Source organism: Erpetoichthys calabaricus, chromosome 1, assembly GCF_900747795.2.
Source record: "Erpetoichthys calabaricus chromosome 1, fErpCal1.3, whole genome shotgun sequence".
NCBI classification, from domain to species: domain Eukaryota; kingdom Metazoa; phylum Chordata; class Cladistia; order Polypteriformes; family Polypteridae; genus Erpetoichthys; species Erpetoichthys calabaricus.
This window is the reverse complement of record NC_041394.2, coordinates 30,344,633-30,351,926: the sequence shown is the minus strand read 5'-3', so window position 1 is coordinate 30,351,926 and position 7,294 is coordinate 30,344,633. Positions and strand designations below refer to the sequence as shown.

Here is a 7,294-nt window from a genome sequence, read left to right as displayed (position 1 = left end):
AACTTTGAAACCCCTAAAGTATTGTGTCATCATCTCCAACACTGAGCGACCAAAGCTAAACTGACCAATCAGACCAAAGCCAAACTGACTCACATTCACAGACAGCAGTAGCCTTTTATAACATACGGTAGTAGATGGAGTGTATTAGGCTGCCGTCACCCTATCCGACTTTGGGTTACAGAGCCTTGAGGATGTCAACTTAACTGACTATTAACCAAAGAGGATAATGAATTATACAATCCCCTCTCGACTTTTCAACACCGTTTCAACTTTCCATCGCTAGCTTGCCCATGACTCTGTTCTGGGTGTGGTAAGTCCAGCTGCAATCCAGGACAATATTTTTCCTTTGTCAGAAATCAAACAGATGAGCTTCTGTTCTTATCATGGAGTCCAAAACATTTGCTTTCCTTGTGTCCGCATTGCATTCATTGTACCTCCATTGTAATCTCATTGGTTTTGTGCAGTCGTTGGAGATGTCGCACTACATGACTGGTAATCACAAGCAGCATGCTGCACAACTCTCCTTGACTCTATAAGATAACATACAGAAAGTGTGTACTGTGATTTCAGTTCCACTGAGAAAGATGGTGGACTTTCCCAAGAATGTTATTCAATCAAACAATTCATTTTTTTAAAGAAATAAGTCCCTTGATGGATAATATATTTTATATCATTAATAAGTGTGCCGCCAGCCCGCTGAGTTCACAGATCTCTTCATGGGGATGATGAGTGATGCTTTACGAGGTTGTTGTTGTTGTTGTTGTTGTTGTTGTTATCTAAGCAACAGATGATGTGTTTACTCTTACATTTCCCTTCTTAAAATAGACTGTGAACTTGAGACTTACAACCTTTGAGTCACGAGTCAGTCCCGAAGGGCTTTTTGTCATCTCTCATCAGTTAGCTTGCCAGTGAGAGTTTCATGTTTACTATGGTAGGCAGGCTCTTCATTCGGGAATAGCGAGAATATGAAGATGGAGTCGGGATAAGAGGAGGTTCTCTTGCTAATGCATAAAACAGCCTGAGGAGGCCCATCCACCTCCCAAATATTTAGACAGTTCTCTGAAGCCTCTCAGGCAGGGAGAAATTTTACAAGATCCTGAGAAAGCGCCGGGGGAGAGTTTGTTAATGAGTAGCAGCTTACACCGCTGCTTGTAAGGAGATGAGCGAGAGGGACAGGGCCTACCGAAGGGGTACTGCAGCCGAGGTTTAGGAAGTGTGCCTCAGCCTCAGCTTGCTGCTCCTGCTGTTTCTTCTGACACACCACCCTGGACTGACCCCATCAAGCTCTGGGTGCATTTCTCTTTATTTGGCAACATAACATACATTTTGACGTCATGCCTGAAAATGTTTTCAATTACAGTAGCTCATAGCAACACGCCTCTTTATGGCTCTTTCCGCCTGTTTTATGATGTTGCAGAGTCATGTAATTGTCTTGCTTGCAGCTTCTGCCTAGTTTCCCTTTTATGGCGATAGTAGAATATTGTCCAGAAGAAGTGAGTAACTGGTACCATACCATGCTGGATGGAGTCCACCTGCTGGAACACTAGGGCATCCAGAGGGCATTCTTGTGTCAGTGGCATTAGATGGTGAGAACTTCCATCAAGTCAAGATGTTTCACATTTACATTTTTTTTGCTTAGCAGAAGCGTTTATAAAACGTGATTTATAAAAGAGGCCAACATAATCAGTCTAGAGGACTGTTTGGGACAGGACACGATGACAGCACTGAGCTCCACAAGTGAAGAGCGCTGAATAAAATATAATTAAGTTACACTTACTAGATTACAAAAACCTAATATCATTTAGACAGAAATTCTCCAAACACTTCTTAAACACATTGAGGGAGTCAGAAATGCAAATCCAGGTGGATAGCCCATTCCACCAGCTAGGAGCTATTCACAAAAAGAGTCTTGATTGAGGATTTCATCATGATTTGTCATTCAGAGGTGGCGTCAACAGACCTGTGTGGGCAAGAAGGAGGACAGGACCGATGCACGGGTACTGACCCCATTGACTACTCTGTAGGCAAGCATCAAGGATTTGAACGTAACAGGTGCTGCTGCCGAGAGCCAGTGTAGTGATCTGAAAATAGCAATGACATGTGCTTGGCTTGGCTGGTTGAATACCAGATGTGTTGCTGCATTTTCAACAGCAGGACAGCCATGGCAGTACTTCTGCCAGCAGAAAGCAGCACTAGTCCAGACATGACAAGACCAAAGCCTGGACCAGGAGTTTCACTGTATACTCTTTAAGATGTGGTTTGATCTTGTGGATGTCTGCAAGACCCAGAAACCTCTGCAGCATGGTCAGCGAAGGACAGCTTGTCATCGTTCACTGCCTCAAGACTGAGTATAGACATGGCAAGTGTTAGCGATAATAGAAATGGGGCGCTGAATAGACAGACAAGCTGGGATAACAAGGTTCATCTTTGACAGGTTGAACTGGAGATTGTGCTCTTCCAGGTTGTGATATCAGTAAGACACAGATTGTAATTGATAATGTCTGGTCCTTTCGTGGCAGCGACAGGCACAGCAGGGACTGGACAATGGGGCCTAGTGAGGAAGTGTAAAGTTGGGGAGAGGAGAGGAGAGGGTCCAATTCCGATCCTTGCCTGATGCACCCTTGACATCTCTCCTCACCAGGACACATGATAGGATCTGCCCAAGAGGTTGGACTCAAGCAGTGCCAGTGATGCCAAGGTCAGAAGCGGTGGCAAGGAGGATCTGATGATTGACTCTGTCAAAGGCAGAGGAGAGCACTTGTAGGATGACGATGATAGTTTTGATGACTGGTTGCCTTTTTACTAATCTACCATGACCTAGCTAATTGCATTCACTCTGTGTTACACACATCAGCTTCTGTCCCAGATGTGTTCCAGTCAATGACAACAAAAGCACGCCTCACCACTTCTTACAAACTTGGCTCTTGGAACACCAAATACTGCAAAAAATCGAAACTCGCACCGCACTGACTGCTGTGCTGGATGATTTCTAGTTTGCCTCTGCTCTGGTCTGTTTGTTGTCATCAATTTATTCAGTGGAAACTAAAATGATATTTAAATAAAATCACAGTTTTGAGTTGTGATTCAGAATTATTCATTGTGAGAGGTTAGAACTTTGTGATGTGAAATTACCTAAATATAAATATTTTATCTCACTGTAGCACAGGATAAAGGTAGGTTTCAATATTTTATAAACATGACAAATAAAAGAAAACCATCTGAAAGTTTGAAATGTTGCTACTTCATTTAAGTCACAACCACTTCCTGCACTGAGAAAAAGGCCTTCACTCTCCTAGCCCTGCCAACAATATCTGATGAAATTCACCGGAGCTACTGCCTTACTGTTGTAAAACATTTGATTGCACCTTTAAGAATAATATAATATAATATAATATAATATAATATAATATAATATAATATAATATAATATAATATAATATAATATAATATAGGGCGGCACGGTGGCACAGTGGGTAGCGCTGCTGCCTCGCAGTTGGGAGACCTGGGGACCTGGGTTCACTTCCCGGGTCCTCCCTGCATGGAGTTTGCATGTTCTCCCCGTGTCTGCGTGGGTTTCCACCGGGCACTCCGGTTTCCTCCCACAGTCCAAAGACATGCAGATTAGGTGGATTGGCGATTCTAAATTGGCCCTAGTGTGTGTTTGGTGTGTGGGTGTGTTTGTGTGTATCCTGCGGTGGGTTGGCATCCTGCCCAGGATTGGTTCCTGCCTTGTGCCCTGTGTTGGCTGGGATTGGCTCCAGCAGACCCCCGTGACCCTGTGTTTGGATTCAGCGGGTTGGAAAATGGATGGATGGATAATATAATCTATACTAATTAATAAAAGGCAAAGCCCTCACTGACTCACTGACTGACTGACTGACTGACTCATCACTAATTCTGCAACTTCCCGTGTAAGTGGAAGGCTGAAATTTGGCAGGCTGATTCCTTACAGCTTACTTACAAAAGTTAGGCAGGTTTCATTTCGAAATTCAACGCGTAATGGTCATAACTGGAACCTCTTTTTTCACAATATACTGTAATGGACGGCAGCTCGATGGCCGTGGGAGGAGGAGTTGAGTGTCACGTCATCACGCCTCCCACGTAATCACGTGAAAAGACTGTGAACGCAGTAGGGAGAAATGAAGGAGGAGCTGCAAACAGCGAAGAACAAAAAATTCATTAAACAATTGAGAAGGGAGCGAAACAATAAGAAGCGAGCGAGTAAAGCATACAAGCATCTTTATAAGGGAAACAAAGCACGGTGTAAAACGTAAGTTTAAATTAAGTTTATAGAAACGCTCCCGCTGCGGATTGCAATAACATATTCGCGAGATAAAAGTTTAATGAGAAGACACGAGGTATAAATGAACCACACACCGTAGCGCAACGTTAGGGGCTTCACCTCTGGTGCTGACGATAGAGATTCGATTCTGGAGAGGGGATGCAGTGAGTGTGTACGCCTGATGAGCCCAGAATTAGGGAGAAACACATGTCGCATACTCTTTGCATTATTTGAAAGTAAACTATTAAAACCATTCTATGATCTGCTTCTGGGAACAGAAAGAGGGCACGTGGCGGACGTAAGGCGACTTGCTGACAAACCAAAAGCGTGACCTGGCAGGTAACCACCCATACAATCAGATTGTGATTCAGAAAACGAATGCCATGAATGTAATTACCACGATCTACATACTGTCAAATAAACGAAACACATGCCGTAGCGCGACAACTGTGAAAAGGGAGCTTCACAAAAAAACAGATCCTTAACAAATTGTTATTGGTATGTTTTCGATCCGTTTAAAAAGGTTTTGTTTTCTTCCTAATAAAAAATTAAAAGCAGTACTTCGCCGCAACAAAGCGCGAGAATTTGGCTATATATATCTGCTTCTCGCAATTAAAAGAGGGCACGTAGCGGATGTTAGACGACTTGATGACCATGCATAAGCGTTACCTGCCAGGTAACCACCCATACAATCAGATTATGATTCAGACTAGGAATGCAATGAATGTAATTACCCCGATCTACATACAAGGCGAAAGTCTTGCAACATTCAAAGATGATGGTTTGGGATAAGTACACCATGGAACATAAAAGAGCTTATGAAGCCTTGAACCGAAAAAAGCAAGATCTCAGAGATCGTTAAAAAAAAAAAAAAAGGAGGTAATGTCGTTTTACTCGCTGTAGATTTTAGTCAAACATTACCAGTTATTCCACGAGGGAGACCAGCAGATGAACTCAACGCGTGTTTAAAATCCATGCTTCTCCCACGGTCGCTTATATGTCGCGTGTTCTCGGGTAGGTACACCAAAAAATGTATACATTTAAGCATGTAATGGGCAAAGAAAAAATGAGGTATACCCGAAGGCACTGCAGTAGTACTCAATGTAACTTTACTTCTTAAATGTTAATGTTTTACTGTTTAATAATTTATACGCTTCTTATATGTTGTTCAAATTCTTTTATCAAAATACCAGTGACAGCGCAATGCACGATAACATGGAGTGAATACACCATACGCATCCGCCCACGGCCGCCCTGGTGTGCGCAGATAGGAGTTGATTCTACAATAAAATAAAATAAAGATAAAAAGAGTAATACAATCATCACCCATAAAGCGGATAGCAGACATGACGTTCTATATGTGTACCAGATTTCAAGTCAATAGGTGAAACGGTTTGCGAGCTACAGGTGATTTAAAATCCTGGACAGACAAACGAATAGCCACGGTAGCAAATTATAGAAGAAGATTTTACTGTTTAATAATTTATATTTATATGAAATGTGCTTCTTATATATTACTTCATATTCTCATATGATAATGATGTTAATGTTGCTTATATTGATTTCTATGTTATTGTAAGTGCATGTATGTGTGTATATGCATGTATGTATGTGTATATATATATATATATATAAAATATATGTGTATATATATATATATAAAATATATGTGTATATGTATATATATAAAATATATGTGTATATGTATATATAATATATGTATATATATATGATATATCTGTATATGTGTGTGTATATATATATATATATATATATATATAAAATATATGTGTATATGTGTGTGTGTGTGTGTGTATATATATATATATATATATATATATATATATATATATATATATATATATATATATATATATGACAGCAACACTCATAACAATGACAACACAATTACATTGACAATCATGTTACGTTATTTTTAAAATGTTTCCTTTACTTTTTAATAACCTCTTTAACACACTACTTCTCCGCTGCGAAGCGCGGGTATTTTGCTATATAATATAATATGTGGTTTTCAACAATGAGGTTTGCTGGTCCTGCCAATCAACAGGCTGATTTAGAAGGCAGACTATGCTGTGACTCCAACCAACTCCTCTAATGTTACATCATGGCAGCAGATTCTGGGTGAGAGATCAGCAAGACAGGCAACCTTTGAATGACACGCGATATGTTGCTGGTTTCCAGCACCATGATTAGTGAGGATTATCACTTTACATTAAAACCTCTGTCCTTCTAACATGGGAAATCTCAGAACATAATTTGAAACACTATATATAGCTTGCAATAAGGGATGAGTAAAACAAGCACTATAGGAAAGGCACTATATAAAGCATAGATCAGAGTACAGTGTCAGCCATTGTACAGCACCTTGGAGCAATTTTCAGGCTAAGGACACTGCTCAAAGGCCCAATGGAATAAGATCCCTTCTGGCATTAACTGGACTTGAACCAGAAACCTTCCAGATACCAGCGCAGATCCTTAGCCAAAGAGCTACCACTCCGTCCCTAAATAAAAACAGGGGAGAGCGCAAATGCAGTCCTCCACTACCACAAATTATGCAGTTGAGTTTCCTGCATTTGGGGAAATTGCAAGGGGTCAGCACACCCGTAGTGCAATGCATGAGCCTCGCCCTGGGAGAACCACCTTAGTGATCATGGTATCATCTCCCCTGCGACATAATATGATTGCTAGATATTGAGGAGGAAAGACACTATATAAAGGATAGATAGATAGATAGATAGATAGATAGATAGATAGATAGATAGATAGATAGATAGATAGATAGATAGATAGATGTGCAGCTTTGTTCTTAATAGCGCTCAGTTTTGTTTTCATTGTCCACTACTTCCTCCAGATGGTCCAGAAGGCATCCTATAACTGAGTCTGCCTTCTAAATTGGCTTGATGATTTGGTGGGCCTCCCTTGAAGTGGTGTTATTGGGCCAGCACACATTATATTATATTATCCATCCATCCATTTTCCAACCCACTGAAT

The 7,294-nt window shown here is 40.9% G+C and overlaps 1 non-coding gene across 1 annotated transcript; it reads right to left on the bottom strand.

The window, feature by feature from the left end:
* Positions 1-6,815: 6,815 nt before the first annotated feature.
* LOC114669492 (U1 spliceosomal RNA) lies at positions 6,816-6,982 on the bottom strand. The gene has a single exon (XR_003719076.1). It is a non-coding gene; the product is annotated as a U1 spliceosomal RNA (small nuclear RNA).
* Between the last annotated feature and the right edge of the window lie 312 nt (positions 6,983-7,294).